Source organism: Phoca vitulina, unplaced genomic scaffold (genome assembly GCF_004348235.1).
Source record: "Phoca vitulina isolate PV1807 unplaced genomic scaffold, GSC_HSeal_1.0 scaffold8, whole genome shotgun sequence".
Taxonomy (NCBI): domain Eukaryota; kingdom Metazoa; phylum Chordata; class Mammalia; order Carnivora; family Phocidae; genus Phoca; species Phoca vitulina.
Window position 1 is genome coordinate 73,360,968 of NW_022589711.1, and position 18,663 is coordinate 73,379,630.

The 18,663-nt window shown below is 37.1% G+C and overlaps 2 protein-coding genes across 7 annotated transcripts in view; one reads left to right on the plus strand and one right to left on the minus strand.

The window, feature by feature from the left end:
- Positions 1-16,424, minus strand: part of SERPINI1 (serpin family I member 1) — a 71,726-nt gene extending 55,302 nt beyond the window's left edge. Inside the window, exon 1 of one of the 3 annotated variants that reach the window (XM_032407267.1) lies at positions 15,889-16,418. The gene's annotated coding sequence lies outside the window, so the exon portion shown is untranslated. Of the gene's footprint in view, positions 1-15,888 lie in introns of all 3 variants that reach the window. The other 2 variants (XM_032407269.1, XM_032407268.1) reach the window with 2 other exon arrangements.
- A 360-nt stretch (positions 16,425-16,784) lies between these two features.
- The window catches only part of PDCD10 (programmed cell death 10), a 44,019-nt gene continuing 42,140 nt past the window's right edge, over positions 16,785-18,663 (plus strand). For 2 of the 4 annotated variants that reach the window (XM_032407274.1, XM_032407273.1), the window contains exon 1: positions 16,785-16,919. The gene's annotated coding sequence lies outside the window, so the exon portion shown is untranslated. Of the gene's footprint in view, positions 16,920-17,378; positions 17,464-18,663 lie in introns of all 4 variants that reach the window. The other 2 variants (XM_032407270.1, XM_032407272.1) reach the window with 2 other exon arrangements.

Here is an 18,663-nt window from a genome sequence, read left to right on the forward strand (position 1 = left end):
CAAGGGCCCTGCCTCATGGAGTTTACACCAACCAAATAAATATACATGCAAATATCTCATTGCAAATTGTGTTAAGTGCAATGAATAAAACATACTGTGCTATATGAAAGATTCATGGGGGCCTACTTCTTATTGGAGAGGGGATCAGGCAAGGCCTCTCTGAGCGAGGATCATGTAGACTGAGGGCTGAAGGATAAATAAGAGTTAAAGAGGGAAGCAGTATTCCAGACAGAGGAAATAACATGAAGGCTCAAGGGCAGGAAAGAGCTTTGTGACTGTGAGGAACTAAAAGAAATCAGTAAACAAAAGGGAAAGAGGAGTCCAGCTTAAGTAGGTAGGAGCCAAATCATATAGGGCCTTGTAGGTAGCAAGGAGGCTGCATTTTCCTAAAATGTAGAACAATTTAAGAAGCTGATATTTACAAAATGGATTATAGGGAGTCCAGAGTAGAAGCCTAAGGACAAATTGAGTGGTTATTACAACAATCTACGTGAAAGGAGATAGTAGCTGTATTGATGTAGGTAGAAAAGGAGCAGACAGATTCTGGACATTCTTACTAAGAGAGAGACTGGACAGGCCTTAGGTAACAGAAAGGAAAGATGATTTCCAGGGTTCTCCTAGACCACTTGGGTGGGTGAGGGTGTCCTTCTCTAGATGGAGAAGGTTGGACCAAAAACAGAGAGGGTTGAGAGAAGGTCATCAGGAATTGTGCTTTGGTTAGATAAATCTGAGATGCCTACATGACATCCACTTTGGGAGTTAAGGAAGCTGTTAGATAAACAAGGTTAGCGTTCAGAGCACAGGTCTGGGACAGAGATATATTTGGGAGTTGTCAGCACATTTCAGACTATCAGGATGGATGAGATGTCCTGCGAGGTGTGGGGGAGATGGCCTATGGCGAAGCTCTAGGAAATTCCATTATGTGTAAGACTTGGGAGGATAAGGAGAGAAAATTATCATCCATGTGAGAACAGGGCCTGGCAAAAGGGACACAAGGCATGTTTATTACCCACCTAGAAACAGTTTCCCTTGAAAAACACATTCCCAGTTTGGAACAATACTATGTAGGTTGGAATAGCTGATGTATTAGGTTGAACCATGTGAATTGGCTTTTTTTTTTTTTTTGTTAGGTCAAAACTAGTCAAATCTTGGCAACTTCATGAAGTTCGACCTAATACAAACACAATTTGGAAAAAAAAAAAACATTTAAATCATGGGATAGTATACAGTCCTAAAATGTTGCCCTTTCATATATGAAAAGTAATCTTTTGCTTACATTAGAGGCTCCTCTATTACCTGAGATATTACAAAAGACATTAAAACAAATCATACACACTAATGCTATATACCACTTACCCATTAGTTCTACCCTGACAATCAGGCTGACAGCCTGAAAATGCCATTGACAACCTATCACCATATTCTGACTGTTGAGAACCCCAGGAATCCTATTCCCTGGTAAGCACATTCAGCAGGGTAAGCACTTGCAATTTCACACATCTCCAATTTTCTGTCTGGCTTAAGAAAAATCTCTTCACCGAGTTGTCAAGACATGTGCCCTTCTGACAACTACACTTTTTTAGTTTTGCAGTTTTCTCCCCCTCTCATTTATATCAGGGAGGGTTTACATTGAATCATTGTTTATCTGTCTACACATACAAATTAAATAGTAAACAGTCAATTAAACAGTTTATTGGAAGTAAACAGGCTCTGAATAGGACTTAAGGGCCTAACAAATAAATGTAACTTTCACAGCAACAAATTTGGCTGGGTGTGAAGCTTACTTCCTGGGTTGTAAGGTTTGGTGTTTTGGTAGGAATTCTGGATCCATTTGATAAATGAAATCTTTAAGGTTTTCATTTATAACTTATTTTGATGGGAATTCTGGATCCATTTGATAAGTGAAATCTTAAAGCTTTTCATTTACAACTTATTTTGATGGGGAGAAAGAAAACATTTCTTAAAATATTAGCTGGTATACTATTAAACAAATACAAAAAGAGAAACTTGTGTTGTCAGCCTTACAACCAAATGCTTGTCTTCACTTGTATAAAGATAGCAATTACTCTGGTTTGTTATATATGGTTACTGATTCTCAGGGATGGATTGATTACTCATGCTAGTTAGCTAACTGAACGTCATGTTCCTATAAGGGTAAAATACATAATTAATATTTTGTGGCACTCAGAAAGCAGGTATCAAACCAAAAACTAAAATTTTCCAAATAGGGTGACATAAAAGGAAGGTGATATGAATATAAACTAGAGCAACAACAAAAATTTTAAGACTGAAAAAAGAGGAAATGAGAATTTTAAAGTTGACTTCTTTGCTTTGAAGGCAAAGGGAAATTTTTACATAGTCATGTATCAGTGTCTCAATAAGCCATTACTTTTTATAATATGAACCAAACTGAATGCAGATGAATAAATACAATCCCCTTAAAACAAACAGATTTAAATGCTTCAGTAGATTCATAATTGTTGCTATCTCTTTAGGTTTCTAAACTTACATTTTAACGTGATAAAAAAACATATTAAAATTCTCCCATCTTAACCATTTTTAAGTGTATGCAATTGATATTTTTTGAACAATTATTCTCTTATTTCTCAGACTCATGACTTTCTTAGTCATTCTTCCTTAGCCATTCCCCTTATCTTATTCCAGGGGTCACAAACTGAAATGCCTACAGAAGCCAGGGGCGTAAGGTAAATGACCCTAAGTAGCCCCATATAAGACAAAAGGGAATGGTGGTGATTGTGGAAAACTGGTATTCAAATACAGTAGACAGACACAGACACACACAAACACACACACAACTTACCTGTGGGCTGACTTCTGACTTTTTTCGTAATCTCTGCACAGTAGCTAACACAGGGACAAAAACTGTTGTGTATCGCCCATTTTCCCTGAATCTCCATTGTCATTACTGCCATTTCTGGGTCAGCACCTTGCCTCTGCTTCTTCCCAAGTCCATTTCTGTCCTCTCTTTATTCTTTACGTTGTATGTTTACTTGTTTCCCTTGAATCCAGATCTGATACCAAGGCCATATTTTCTTTCCCGTATTTTAATTCTATATTTTAATTCTACACAATCAGGATAAATAGGCTCATGGCTATTAAATGTTCAGTATTGATTACATCTTTACCAATATAAAATACCTTTTTTTTCCCCCACCAAATTAAAGCCCTTGCCTTGAACTCTATCTTGTTTTAAAAATATGGCCACCTTATATTTTTAAATTAATTTTTGTCTATTAGTGCTTTGCCACCTTTTGACTTTAAACTGATATCATTTTGCCTAGCTTTGTTTCTTCTAAAAACTGATAGTTGTTTTTTTTTTTAAGATTTTATTTATTTGTCAAAGAGAGAGAGCACAAACAGGGGGAGTGGCAGGCAGAGGGAGAAGCAGGCTCCCCGCTGAGCAAGGAGCCTGGGATCATGACCTGAGCCGAAGGTAGCCGCTTAACCGACTGAGCCACCCAGGCGTCCCTAAAAACTAATAGTTTGATTTTGTTTTTCATCCAGTGTGGTAATTTCTACCTTTCAATAAAAGACTAAATCTATTGGTAATTATAATATATGTGTTTAGCATTTTGTCATGCTCTTTTTCTTTTTGCATTGATCACATTTCTTTCCTATGTTCTGAAATATATATTTTGAATGTGAAAAAAAAATGTCTACTGAATCCATGATTTACACAGCAAGGCATTTAATTAGCTTTCTTATATAGCCTCCTGTTTTTGAAGTGATCTGAGGTATTTGATCCAGAGTATTATTAACTTTTTCCTACCATAGGAATCTTATTTCATAAGAATTAATTTTAACATCTTGTTTTAAAACAATAGCAGCAACTATATAAATGTCATTTGTTTCATTATTTCATAGTCCCAATCTTGAATTCTTGATTCTCATTATTTGGCAAGTAAGTATGCATTTTTTGTTGTTGGTGGTGATGGTGGTGGTGGTATGTGTGTCTGCCTTTGTATGACTGAGACATATTGTTCTTGTTCTTATGAACACTGAATCATAGCCCAGCTGGATAAGCAGTTTTTTTTTTAATTTTTTTTATTTTTTTTAAAGATTTTATTTATTTATTTGACAGGGAGAGAGAGACAGAGAGAGAGAGAGAGAGCACAAGCAGGGGGGAGAGGCAGAGGGAGAAGGAGAAGCAGGATCCTCGCTGAGCAGGGAGCCCGATGCGGGGCTTGATCCCAGGACCCCAGGATCATGACCTGAGCCCCAGGCAGACGCTTAACCAGCTGAGCCACCCAGGCGCCCCCGGATAAGCAGTTTTTTTTTTTTTTTTTTTTTTTTTAAAGATTTTATTTATTTATTTGAGAGAGAGAGAATGAGAGACAGAGAGCATGAGAGGGGTTAGGGTCAGAGGGAGAAGCAGACCCCCCGCCGAGCAGGGAGCCTGATGCGGGACTCGATCCAGGGGCTCCAGGATCATGACCTGAGCTGAAGGCAGTCGCTTAACCAACTGAGCCACCCAGGCGCCCCTGGATAAGCAGTTTTGAATCATAAACTTACTCCATTGCAATTCTGTACACATTGGTCTATTACCTTCCATTACTAAATGCTGCAGAAGGAAAGTCTGATGACAAGCTGATTTCCACTCCCTTTATTTTTATTTGCAGTTCTTTAAGGTTCACGCTCCCCTTCATTTTAAAATAAAAACTAACAAATGAAAAAACAACTTTAACAAAGTGTGGCTAGATCTTTGTCTCTGTTCATTAATTTTGCCTGGTGTTCTGAGATTAAATTATATAAAATGAGACTATTTCTCTATTTTGTCTGCTAGTCTGGGTTCCTTATAATTCAATCTTTCATAACTCTTCCCTATATATTTTTTTTCAACTTTATAATATATAGTTGGCCTGTGAACAGTGTGGGAGTTAGGGGCTCTGACCTCTGTACAGTAGAAAATCTGTGTATAACTTTTGACTCCCCCAAAACTTAACTACTAATAGTCTACTGTTGATCAAAAGCCTTACTGACAACTTAAAACAGTCAATTAATACATACTTTGTATATTTAAACACTGCATTCTTTCAATAAAGCTAGGGAAAATATTAAGAAAATCATAAGGAAAATGCATTTATAGTACTGTATTTGTCAAAAAAATTGACATATAAGTGGACCTGTGCAGTTCAAACTTGTGTTGTTCAAGGGTCAACTGTATTCACATTTTTACATGCACATTTTTAAGGTATACAGCTTAGTGGGTTTTAATGTATTCATTAAGCTGTACCATCACCACTATTTAATTTTAGAACATTTCATCATCCCAGAAAGAAACCCTATAACCATAAAATAAAAAAAAATTAAAAAAAAAATAAGTGACTCTACATTTCCCATGTCCCTTGGCATTATCTGTCTTTATGGATTTGCCTATTCTGAATATTTTATATAAAACATAGCCTGTTGTATCTTGTTTTACTTTTGTTCAGCCTACTGTATTTAAGAGACATTCATGCTGTAGCATCTATCAGTTCTTCATTCCTTTTTATGGTCAAATAATATTCCATTGATGGCTATACAAATTCATTGAGGGGCAGTGGGCTGTTTCTGTCTTTTATTTTTTAGAAGGGGAGGAGGGAGAGGGAGAGAGAATCTTAAGCAGGATCCATGCCCAGCAGGGAGCCCGACACAGGACTTGATCTCACAACCATGAGATCATGACCTAAGTTGAAATCAAGAGTCGGATGCTTTACTAAGGCACCCTAAACCACCCAGGTGCCCCTGTTTACACTGCTTTTTGACTATTAATAATGGTTCTATGTAACATTCGTGTACAAGTTTTTGTGTGGACATATTTTTTCAATTCTATTAGGCATATGCCTAGAGTGGAACTGCTAGGTCACATGCTAACTGTATGGTTAACATTTTGAGTACTAGCCAAATTGTTTTTCGGTGTGGCTGCTCTACTTTGTAATCCCTCCAGGAATTTATAAAGGTTCAATTTTCTTTACATCCTAATACTTGTTATTGTCTGTCTTTTTTATTTTAGCCATCTAATGGATGTGAAGTAGTATCTCATTGTGGTTTTGATTTGCCTTTCCCTAGTGACCAGCATTATGTATCTTTTCATTTGCTTATTTGGAGAAAGAAATGTCTATTCAAGTCCTTTGCTTAATTTTAATTGGGTTGTCTTTCATTTTTGAATTATAAAAAAGTTCTTTATGGTCCTTTGGCTATAAGTTTCTTCCCAAATATTTGATTTACAAATATTTAATCCCTTCCCGTGGTTTGTCTTCTCACTTTCTTGATTGGGTCTTTTGAATCACAAAAGTTTTAAATTTGATACAGTCCAATTTAGATTTTCTTTTGTCACTATGCTTTTGGTGTCATATCTAAGAAACCGTTGACTAATGCAAGGCGATGAAATTTACTCCTATGTTTTCTTCCAAGCATTTTACAATTTTAGCTCTTATGTTTAGGCCTGTGATCCATTTTGAGTTACAATTTCTGTACATGGTGTGAGGTAGGGTCCAATTTCATTCTTTTGCAGGTGGATGTCCAGTTGTTTCACTATTATTTGTTGAAGACTATCCTTTCTCTTGTCAAAAATCAATTGACCATAAATTTAAGGGTTTGTTTCTGGACTCTCAACGCTACTCCACTAATAAATGTATGTTTGGGTACACTGCATTTTCACGTAAGTTTTAAGATTATCTTGTCAGTTTTTTCAAAAAAGATCTATTTCGATTCATTGGATCTGCAGATTAATTTAGGAAATAGCAACGATATTGAGTGTTTCAATCCATAAACACAAGATATCTTTCAATTTTTTTAGGTCTTCTTTAATCTCTTTTAGTGATGTTTTGTACATTATTTTATGTTTTTGGTGTACAAGTCTTGTACTTCCTAAGTATTTAATTTTTTTGATGCTATTTTAATTGGATTAAAATATTTTGGTTTTGGATGTTCTTAATTTTTTGGATGTTCATTGCCAGTATATAAAAATACAGTTGATGTTTTTATCTTATATCCTGCAAACTTGCTGAACTTATTAGTTCTAATAGTTCTGTGTGTGTGTGTGTGTGTGTGTGTGTGTGTGTGTATGGATTTTTTAGGGTTATCTATATACAAGATCATTTAATCTGTGAATAAAGATAGATTTACTTCTTCCTTTCCAATCTGGATGTTTTTTATTTCTTTTTCTTGCCTGACTATGCTGGCTAGAACCTCTAGTACAATGTTGAATAGAAGGTGGGAGCAAACATCCTTCTTATTCCTGATCTTAAAGTAAAATATTCAGTCTTTCACCATTAAGAATGCTGTTAGCTGTTGGGTTTTTTATACGTCCTTTATCAGGTGGGGAGATTCTTTTCTATGCCTAGTTTGTTGAATGTTTTCATCATGACAATGAGTTGCATTTTGTCAAATGCTTTTGTGTCTATTGAGATTATCATGTGCCTTTATTCTACTAATATGGTATATTACACTGATGGATTTTCATGTTAAACCAACCTTGCATTCCCGGAATAAATCCCACTTGATCATGTATATAATTTTTATTTGTTGCCAGATTTGATTTACTAGTATTTTGTTGAGGATTTCTAAGTATATATTCATATTTTCTATTTCTTTTTCTGTTTTGGTAGTTTGTGTTTTAGTAGCAATTTGCCCATTTCATCTAGGTTATATAATTTATACCATATAATTGTTCACAGTGTTCCCTAATAATCTTTTATTTCTGTAAGACTGGTAGTGATGTCTCTTCTTTAGTATATTTACTTTTAAATATCATTTTCTTCTAAATTCTAATAAAGTATATTAACTTCTTTCTTAATTGACTGGCATGGCTTCCTACAATATTCAATATGCTGTTCACTCTTAAGTGTATTTTAAAGATTGGGCTTTACTTTTCCATACATTGAAGTTGTTTCACTTTTACATTGATCACATTGTACCCATACAATATTTTTTGCAACACTTGAAAATGTTTTACAATTAGATGATACCCTTCCCAGTTTCCTGAACATTTATTTGAGCAGTAGAGAGTACTTAATGAGTTTTTAGTTTTCGTTTGAATTAAAAGTTATAGTTCACTTAAAATAATAAATCATAACAAAATAAAATCTAACATTTAATAAAATAACATTTATGAACAGGCCAGGTATTCTGCAATGCACTTTGTGTGAGATCTTATTTCATCAATATAAATAGCCTTTGAGTCAAGTTACAGATTACAAAACCAAATTTGAACCCAGTTTTGTTTGACTGCAGAGCCCACATTCTTAACTAGTAGTTGACAAATTTTTTAAAAGGGCCAGATAGGAAATAGTTTAGGCTCCGGGCCATATGGTCTTTGTCACAATGACTCAACTCTGCTGTTGTATCAAGAAAGCAATCTTCATAATATGTAAACGATGGGCATAGCTGTGTTTCAATTACCAAAAATGTACTGTGCCAGCAGGCCACAGTGTGCCACACTGTGCTCTTAACCAACACACCACACTGCCCTACTTCCTCCTCAAAGCTGTCCCAATTGCCACATTAGATCAATTTTCTTCTGCTTCTGGATTGTTACTATAGTAGCTGTTGTAATACCAGTCCTAAGTCACATATCCTTGTTTTTATATAAATGTGTCTCACAATGTCTTCTGTTGTTAACTGAATTGACAAAAGATTATGCCAAGGAATAAGTGACTTTATACATTTTGTTGTATCTCTCTAAGGCCCCCAACCCCATACTACAGATTGTAAAAGTAGTTTAATAATTTATATATCACTCTATCTGTAGAATTTTGATAAAGCCACTCACTTGAAATCACACGACAGAAGTGTAAAAAATGAAAAATAAGATGTTGATATGGAAAAGTAGACAACTGTAATACAACCAGGATTCTATGGTCAACTTCTTTGATTATGAGGGTTTTTTATGTAGAAAAACTATGTATTTGTTTCCATTTTCTTAATTTCCACTTTTTCCTCAGACTTTCCTAACCTCAAGGAATCAGTTTTATCAAAAAATCAGTTTATCAAAACTGTAAGTCAAAGATGTTTCCTTGTAAGAATTAGTCAAAATTTAGGTATTAATTACTGTATGGATGTTGATAATATTTTTCACATTTAAGGAATGAGTAATAAAATTACTCATATATCCTATAAAAATAGGATTAAAATTTTTTAGAGTGAGCTCCTCTCTATGAAACAATGGCTTATTTTGCTTTTCCAGAGCTAAACAAATCTTTTTTAAAAAGAATCTTAATATTCAATTGTTCTTTCATTTGTTCTCAATGCAGGCTACATGGAGAGTCTTTGACACCTTGAGGTTTAAAGTAGTTTAAAGTAAACAGAATCATCCTTTCAAGTGTTATTATGTCTGTAATAAAAAGTATAGGACAAGTATTAAATGTGGTACGGGCCAGATGACCTTTAACCAGAGAAACCATCAGTCTCCGATGAATGCCTTTGCTCAGAGACTTGAAGTTTGGTAGTCATAAAAGTGAAAACCTGGGTGTAAGAAGGTTAGCATTTTCTAACCTGGGGAAAAACAACAACTAAACATGAGGCAGAGTCAGTTAGAATGAAAAGAAATACAAGTTAAAGTTAACATGGTTTTAATTATCAGACAACAGCTACTATGAACTGGTTACCCCCAAATCATTCTCAAACCACTGTTTCCCTGCTTTATCCACCACAACGGCCAAAAGTTCTTGATACCTCAGATTATCTTAAATAAGTAGGGCCGTCCACATGCTAGGGGCCAGCAGGTCCACAGTAGACATTTGCAGGAGGAGGATGTTAGGAAAGCTATTATTTCCTGATTAAAAGAGAAATATTCAAGACGTACAGCCATTCGTATTCTTCCTGCCCTGAACTAGAATATGATATCTGGATCAGCAGGAATATCCATCTTGCAGCAAGCATGAGAAAAAGCATGAGGACAAAATCCTTACAACATGGAGCCTCTAAACAAAAAGTAAACCACTACTTCTAGACTTCTTATTTTGGAATAATAAATCCCTATTGTTTTATGTTATTGTATGTAAAACTTGAAGCTGAAAGCATTTCTAATTCATACATACTATAAAACTTTTTTTAAATTGTCAATTACTTTCGGGCCATATGAGTAAGAATTTGCTTTCTCAGATAATCTTGATAGTAAGATTTCTTCTCATTCAAAATGTTTAACTTTATATTAGTAATTATTAGCTAAATCTGTTATAATAAAAAAACATGAATAGTTATTATTAGGCCTTTATGATTTTAGGTTATCAACATTTTATTTTTAATATAATTTTTAAAAGTACCCTGACTTAGCAAAAGCAAAAATTATACCATTGTTATGTGGCTATAAGGATACTGGTATGACCAAAATTTTATCCAGTATTATATGTCAAATGACTTATAAGATATAATTTAACCTGCTTTGAACATAGAACAAGTAATTTAATATTTGTAAGCAATTTAGGATACTTTGTACAGGTTTCTTAACTAGAAGGCTGACTGTATCTAAAAAACATTAATTGCTTCAATGATTTTAGATTGCTTTGTGAAGTACACAACAATAAAACGAATAGCAAAATTATACATCATAATACAGTGTTTATAGCACACTACTAAAAGGTGGAAAAAAATAGAGTTTATGAACTCTTCAAATGACATAGGGTTTAAAGACCTCAAATAAAACTAGTTAGTTTTTCAAAGGAAAATTTAGGTCATCAAGAAAATGACAGAAGCAATCCAATGTGGGCAACATATCAAAAATACTCCAGTGAGCTGTTTTGGGCCCATTCAAAAGAAGCCAAGATGCTAGGAGGGAAATGGGCTTCAAATTGTTAGGTACTCATTAAACTGTTAGATTGTGCAATAGGTATCACTTTGTGACGCTTGAGTCACTGTTATTGAGAACCCTGGTATGAGATATATCTGAGAAAAACAGTACACTTAGGAAAATGAGATTATTAAATCAAAATAAATTCCATCTGCTTTCCTTCCCACACTAAATTAGGATCTGTGAAGAGCTCAGAAAGCTCCTTCCCTAGGCAGAACCAGAAGGAGGTCTTGAATCAATGGCTGGAGTTAGAGGTACCATTCAGCAGTTTTAATGTACAGAAGGCTAGCACTGAGCACTGTTAATGCCAAATCTCAGAATTCATCCCTTCCCCATGCTTGCTCAAAGATGACAAATACCTGTATAATTTAGGATTAAAAAGCCTGAATCAGGCCTCCCAAGGTAACCATTTCACTAAAAATTGAACACTTAAGACCAGTTAAATTTTAGTTAAGATAAAGCCTTATGTTACATTTATCTGTTTTTCTCTAAGTATTTCTGTGTCAAGGAAAAACAAGTCATAGAAAATGTGCATATGAATGTGTGGGGAATGTTACTTAAAAGTACATCTTTAAGTCAGCAAAATTTTAGAGGCAAAGAGAAACCAAATTCCAAAAAGCATGCAATTAATAAATTTATATCTAAAGTACACTCATATGCAATGTTGCAATTAATAGCAATGTTTGCTTTATTCATTCACAAAGTCAACAGTAGACACCAATATTTATATTTAGCTCTATATAAGCAACTGTTGTGGGCAGAGGGCTGCATTTGGTGCTAAAACAGATGTCTAAGGAAAATTCACCTTTCTAGTTGTACTTGTTTGTGAACAATGTAAAATCATGTTTCATTATAGGTTGTCAAATATTTAAACAAATTGTTACCAAGTATGGACTTTATATAAGGCTCTTAAATAGAAAGGCAAATGAAACTCAGTTCTGAAGTTACTAAGCATCTGGTGAGGTAGAGAGTTATGAACTCAGCTAACTCTATACAAGGCACAATGCTAAGCATGAAGAGTAATGCCAAAGGAACATGAAGAAGGAAGGTTAATCAATCATCAATTCTAAGCCAATTTGGATCTATTTGTATGCTGAAAAGAGGTTAAAAAGCAAAAAAAAAGGCAGTTAAATATCTGCTGTTATTAAATTTACTACTAAAAAACTATAATTAACTCAAATTCTCCAGGTCTTATAATAATGAAAGGAAAATCACATTTGAATTCTTCATTCTAACACTAATCAGATTAATTTGTTTCTGGAAGGTTGAATGCTAAAGACAATAAATGCCCAACTCCACCTGTGCTTAAACACAGTCTGATTTCTTTTCTTCTTGTTTTTTTTTTTTTTTTAAAGAAATGATTAGAAAAATGGAAGAACAAATTTAGTTTTTATGGAATGAAATATGTGTTTCATGAGTAAACTTCAACAAAGGTATCCTACTTAGGTAAAATGGCGTTGAGCCATAGGCTTCTCTGGCTAGAAAATACAGACCTTGTTTGCCACCAGTGGGAGAGCCCTTTCCCCTCATCCATATTCCCTATCTCTGGCATGAATTTAGAAATGTTGGCACACAAAACTGTAGATCAGTCTTCACAGCCCACACAATCTAAATGAAATTGGGCCCAATGGACACTTTTGCAAAGGCCAACCAGCACAGACATTCTCAGAAAGCCTAATGTATAGTAATTATTCTGAGGTCAACTTAACTCTTGTCTATCAAAATGCAAAATGTCTCAATGTGTACATTAAAAAAGTCTTAGTAGTTTTAATTCAGTAAGTGGCTATAGGGCCACTTCTTTATGCTGAGCGTGACACAGGATGCTCAGAACAAGCAGGAGATAGGAAAGAAGTATGTAGTCTCCAGGAGTTAATAATCTAGTTACTTAAAACATACTTACCGAACTTTAAGGACTAAATTTTGAAAACATTAGAAGATTGAAAACAAAACAAAAACAAATCCTTACCTTTGTATAATAATTAATCCTGATCCCCCAAAGCACTCTTTAACCTTAGAAGTTTGCTGTAAAATGGGGGAGGGGGGTGTTCTTGTTCATTTTTAGTGTCTGGTTCAAGGATCTCTGTTATGAAGGGGGGAAACACCTTTTAGGTTTTTACTTCTTTTTAATATTATGTCCAAATAATTCATTCAATTAGAAGTGAATGTATACACAGAGGATCTTTTTTGCTTTGCTTTAATAACCCATGATTACTCAAAATCTAATGAATTAATGTTAGTCTGACTCCAGTTTAAAATGACAATACAGGAAAGTACTGTCTCCCACTATGGGTATTAGGCTTCTAGAAATGATTGGGGAAAAAAGGCCATGGAACCACTTAGAGACATTTAACAAAACAGATCAAATCTCTTTTCTCTCTTGCTAAAACAGTTTCTCAAACTGTTTATCAAATAGTACTTTTCATATCTATTCCCTTCTATAAATCACCCTCCCAACACACCAAAAATATCTGATCTTGAACCTTTAAGTCTCACTCTTTTGTGCTGCATGCATCAGTGAATCCTCCTGTTAGAATGAGAAATCCACGCTACTCAATTATTTTCACTCAATAAGCTTAGAGTCATAATTTTGTATAAAAAAGTTCAAAATATATTGTAATTTGAAATTAACCAAGTCTTTTGGCTAAAGAACAGTGATCCCCAGAGTACTGTCCATTCCAGAGAGGCATTCTGCACTCCGTTGGTTTTCTTTCTCATCATATCATATGCTCACTAATAGCCATACACAAATAGTAAAAATCAAGGGCAGAATAAATAAGATGCTTTTAGCCTAAGTAGTGCTTTACATAAAATTATAAACTGTCACATAAAGAATCACCTCAACACCATAACATACAGTCAAGAAGTCTTCAGATTATCTGAGATTTAATATGAACACCAATTTAAAATCTCTTGAGACAAGTTCAAGGTAACAAAGTACTATATATTGCTAATGATTTTCTCCTTTATAAAAACATGCTTTTACTGCCAAATGATATAGGAACCCAATCTCTTTCATTGATAAATTAAAGAGGATCCAAATCTTGGAAGCAGGCAAAACATCCAGTGCTTTAATACCACAAACTCATCCACTCCTAATGAGATTCTATCCTTTATGATACCTCACAGCAGAAGACCTAAAAATAGTTGGGATTCAAAGTACATCCGAATTTCAACTGTTTTGATATTTTTTTCTATCCCATTTACTTGATTATTAACTGATTCCCAACCAAACTCTTTTAATAAAGGCTCTTTGAAAGAACTTCATTACCAATATTATTATTAATTATTATTATTACATGGGGTAAATAAATTAGTGACAGCAAGTATTCAATTTCACAAAATCAATCAGTGGCAGAGACTAAGAAAGATTCTAAGACTCTGACTCAGAACAATCCACTTAATCACAAATAACAAGGGTAAACACAATCTTTTCCAAGCCTCACAATACTCTAGTACTCATTTTTTTCCTCCTAAAATCATTTACATAGGGTCTCATCAGCTACATGGATTAATAGATTCTCCCGTGATATAGCAAAGATAAACTTGGATCCTTACCGTGGCTAAGTTTACTGGTTACTGTTGCTTTTCTTTATTCTAAGCTCTTTGCTGCTTCTAATACCTGATCTGCTTGGGGACAATCTAAAAGCAGCTGTTTTTCTAAGATCTGTCCATCTATATATTTCTCTGGTGTGTAAGAATGTGGCAGGGGGTGCTGGAGGGGAGGAGTAAATACACTGATAAGTCTTTTAGGCTTATCAGTAGTAGCACTCAGTAGGACAGAACTTTAATCTATGAAGAGAATTCCTTCTGGCCATTTCTTTTTTAAAAAGGAATTTTGTGTGTGTTACAAAAATAAAATCCAAAAATCCTAAGTAAATGAGAAAAGCATGAAAACAAGGAAATAGAAGGTAATTACTCCATTGTATTGATCCTAGTTTAAAAAAAAATAGATTATTTGCAAACCCTGGAATACACAATTGTCACAAGAAAGCATTTCAGAGCAAAATGTGCTGCAATATGCTACTGTGATTAAAAGCCATGCAATCTGAAAGACCTCTGTAACAAAAATAAAATGACTAGCAAAAATAGCTATTTACATACTTTTCTAAAAAGAAAGGCTGCAATTTTGTGATAGTTACACAAAGGGAGGTGTGACTTTCACATTTACCTAGTATTAAAACATATTTTCATCCACAGGTATTTAATAACATTCAAAGAAATTGCACAAGGTTTAATACCAAGAATAAACTATGATTTTATGATACTATTACATGTGTTTTAAGCCTAAACCCATCACAACACATACTAAGGGTAATCATTTGGTACACACTCCCTAAACAGAAAAGATCCTCACAGTTTTTCTTGTACTTTAGTTTTTTAAATTGTACAAATATTACCAGACCCAAATGAGAGAATAAGGAGCAGCAATGAAGTACACCGTATGTTCCCACTGTAGGCTGAGTCCTGGTCTTTGTTCCAATATTCTAGAGCCAATGGAAGGAAAGCTAAGTATCCATCCATTAAAACGTTTTTACATTATTGCTGGCAAAGTTATACTTCTGACAGGTCTAGTCATCTTGATTATTCCTGCCTGCATTTGCTTCCTTAATACAAATCTCTTTCAATTTTAGGAACCTGCAGTAAACCACCCTGGAAAACAGGTCGGTAGCAGGACAATCAGATAAAACAACGTACAGGGTAGACACTGAAGAATGCAAAGTTATTTTCCTAGTGAAAGAGTTCTGAAGTAATTCTATATCAATGACAATTTTTTTTTTAACCAGCTACGCACCTATCCAGATATCATCCACCTTATCCTCAATTACCAGGGTTTCCCTCAATCTTAAAATCTCCCAGAACAGTTTTAATGGTATAACTCACACCAAAAACACTAACCACGCCCTTTATACCCAGAATCAAGCCACCTTTTGCTTTTTCTCCCCCTACAAAGTCCAAAATGTACATCTTTCATCTAAAAGGGTTCGCACCAGTTCCCTAACCCGAGTCAGAGACTCTAGCTGTGCCTTGACAGAATTCCTATTAGAAGACGCTTTCTCCCAGGCAGTGTGAGGACGCCCAGAAGAGGCACCCACGCTTACCTCCCACACACCTGCAACCCCTGGCGGGATGCTGGAGCTGATGTCGGAGGACTGCGCTCCGCTCGGCTCGTGCTCCTGCCTCTCGCCTCTCCCGGGAAACTAGAGTCCAGACTGCGCCTCCGGCTGCTTACAGGGACCCAAGCTCCGCCTCCCCCTCCTCTAGTTGGCGAATTCGGCAGCTGTTGCTCCTCCCCCTGCTGTTCCTGCTGCTGCCCCGGCTGGTGGCGGCGGGAAGCTGCTGCCCTAGTACCTTCCCGCTCCCTGCACTTCTGCAGCTGTTCTGCCGCTTCCCTTCCCCTGGCGACCCCTCTCTCCTCAGTCAGTGGCCTCACACCTGGAGCTGCCTCCTGCCCCGCCCGGGCGCCCCCTCCAGAAACCCAAGCTCACACTATCCCTTCCCGACGACCCTCAGGTCTGGCCGCCTGGTGTGCCTGGGGCTTGTCCGCTTTCAGGGAAGCTGCTCCTCCGGCCGGGACGCATCCCCACACCGCTCCCTCTCTCTACGCCGGCGATCCCCCCCCCATGCTTCCTCCCCCTGGTGCAGCGTCCACAGCTCTGCCGCCCCACGTTACCCGCCTCAAGCTCTCCCCCCAACCCCCTTCCTTCCTCTGCTCTGCTAGCCCGCCCCCACAATGGGTGAGTCGCCTGCAGGGCCGACCCAGCACCCTGATTGGTGCAGGTGAGAGCTAACCCCTCCCTTCCTCCTCCTTTCGAACACCCTCTCTCTCGGTCTCACCTCCTCCCGCAAAGGCAGGGAACTCTCTGACTATTGGCTGGAAGTGTCCCCACCCATCGCCTTAGGCTCTACCGCACAGCCTGCCGGGAATTGTAGTCTTGCGTGTGCAGAGATTGCGGACGACGGCTGCGAGTGGGACTACGAGTCCCCATAGGCCCCTGCGCGACTCCGGCTGGGCAGGATTCCGGACAACGCCTGGTTCCTCTCGGGTCCTTCCGGCGTCGCCGGAGTGAATTGATCCGGGAGTTGAAGAGGGCTCCAAAGGTGGGAAGTGAAGTCAGTGTCTCAGTTGCCGGTAAGGTGTGGGTCTTCTATCCCAGTCTCTGTAGCCCCGAGCGGAGCAGAAGAGGTGTGGGGTCACACAGGGGCCGTGGCTGAGGCACTTGGGCTTGGTTCTGGCAGGCGGAGCGGACGAGGCTGGGAACGGGGCCCTATGGGCGTAAGCGAGGTTACCCTACGCGAGTGGCGTAAAGCGGGTTTGTAAGTGCTGCCTGCCCTGCTCGGGCCTGAACGCCTCCAGGAAGTCTCCTCTAGGTGGGGGCGGGAGGGGAAGGGCGAGGTTGGCCTCTGGTGCCCCTGGAGAAGGGAGAGGGCGGATGTGTCTGGGGTGGGGTCCTCCGAAGGTGTGGCTTGGGGCGGGGAGATGTGGCTGCTGTTTTCCCCTGCTTTAGAAGTAGGATAGGGAAGGAGTGGAGGAGGGGAGGGGCGCTTGGGAGTCTGCTCTTGGGGTGACTCAGGTTATGCCCTTTGAAAGAAGAGGAGAACTGTAAAGGAAGAGTCAATGTTGACAGAGATCTGCGGATTCAGTTCCAGTTTCATGATGTGGCCCTTCTAAGGAGGTAATTTTGCCTCTAAGCAGAAAACCTTAATCTTCTTAGGTGTAATTCCAAAGGTATCTTTACACCCGTTCTGTTTTTAAAGACACTGTTTTCGGATGCCTGTGAGAAACTGAGGGGATAAGTGACGTGCCCAAGGTCACACACGTAGGGACTGATTTGAATCTAATCCAGTTGTAATCCAGTTTCTGAATGAGGGCTGCCGCACCAGAAAGAAAGAATACGGAGGTTGGTGGTTTTTTGAAGTGAGTGGGGGAAATTGCAAAGTAATGCATTTTATGTATTTCTGAGAAGCCCTTTAAACAGTTTTTTGAGTTGGAGAAATTCCTCAATAAAACAAGGACACACTCTAACTTTTTGGAACAATAAGTGAGTTTCAGCCTACTTATTACGGGTATACTAAGTGACGGACTGTACCACCATTTCAAACGGTAGATAATGAGATAGGAGAATGTAAAAAAATATATCCCATCCTTACATTTAAAAGGTGTTCCTTTTCCTCCCTACCTTAGGACTGACGGTTTTTCCTATGATTTTGTAAAACTGACAACAGTAGTATAGGAATTCTTTCACAGAACTTATTTTACACGTTTTTCAAGTAATAATAGTATCAAGAGAATTTGGTGTGCTCATTACTAGAAAAGAAGTTACTTTGCATTTCTTGGACGTAACATCACATTTTGTTGATTTCTGTTTACTTTTCCCCTTATTTTCTTGACTCCAGTGTGTGTGTGTATGTATGTGTAAAATCATCAAGCGCCTACTTTATTTTTCTTATTTTTCTTAGCATTATAAATGACTTTTAATTCATCCTATTTTTACTAAAGAATGGGAAAGTTGGACATTTATATTTTATATTGAGCAGAAAGCAGTATTCTTGTAACGTAACGGTCTTATCCTTTATAATTGTTAGGGTGACCATTTATAGCTCATGAATATTACTGGATCTTTAATAGAATTTTAGGTGTGTTTTTTGACATCAGGATTTCTTTTGTGATAAGTTTATATACAACAATTCAGTATCTGCTGATAGCTAGTAGTTAATCCTGGTTTACTGTTGTATAAGTTGACCATATGCTGCTTTTTGAATGTACTCTGCAAATATTAACAGTGTTTAACTTTTGAATGTAAAAACGCTTTCTAGGATCATATATTGTATATTGCTCCCCTATGATTGAAGTTAAGATGGTCTGGAGATTAATA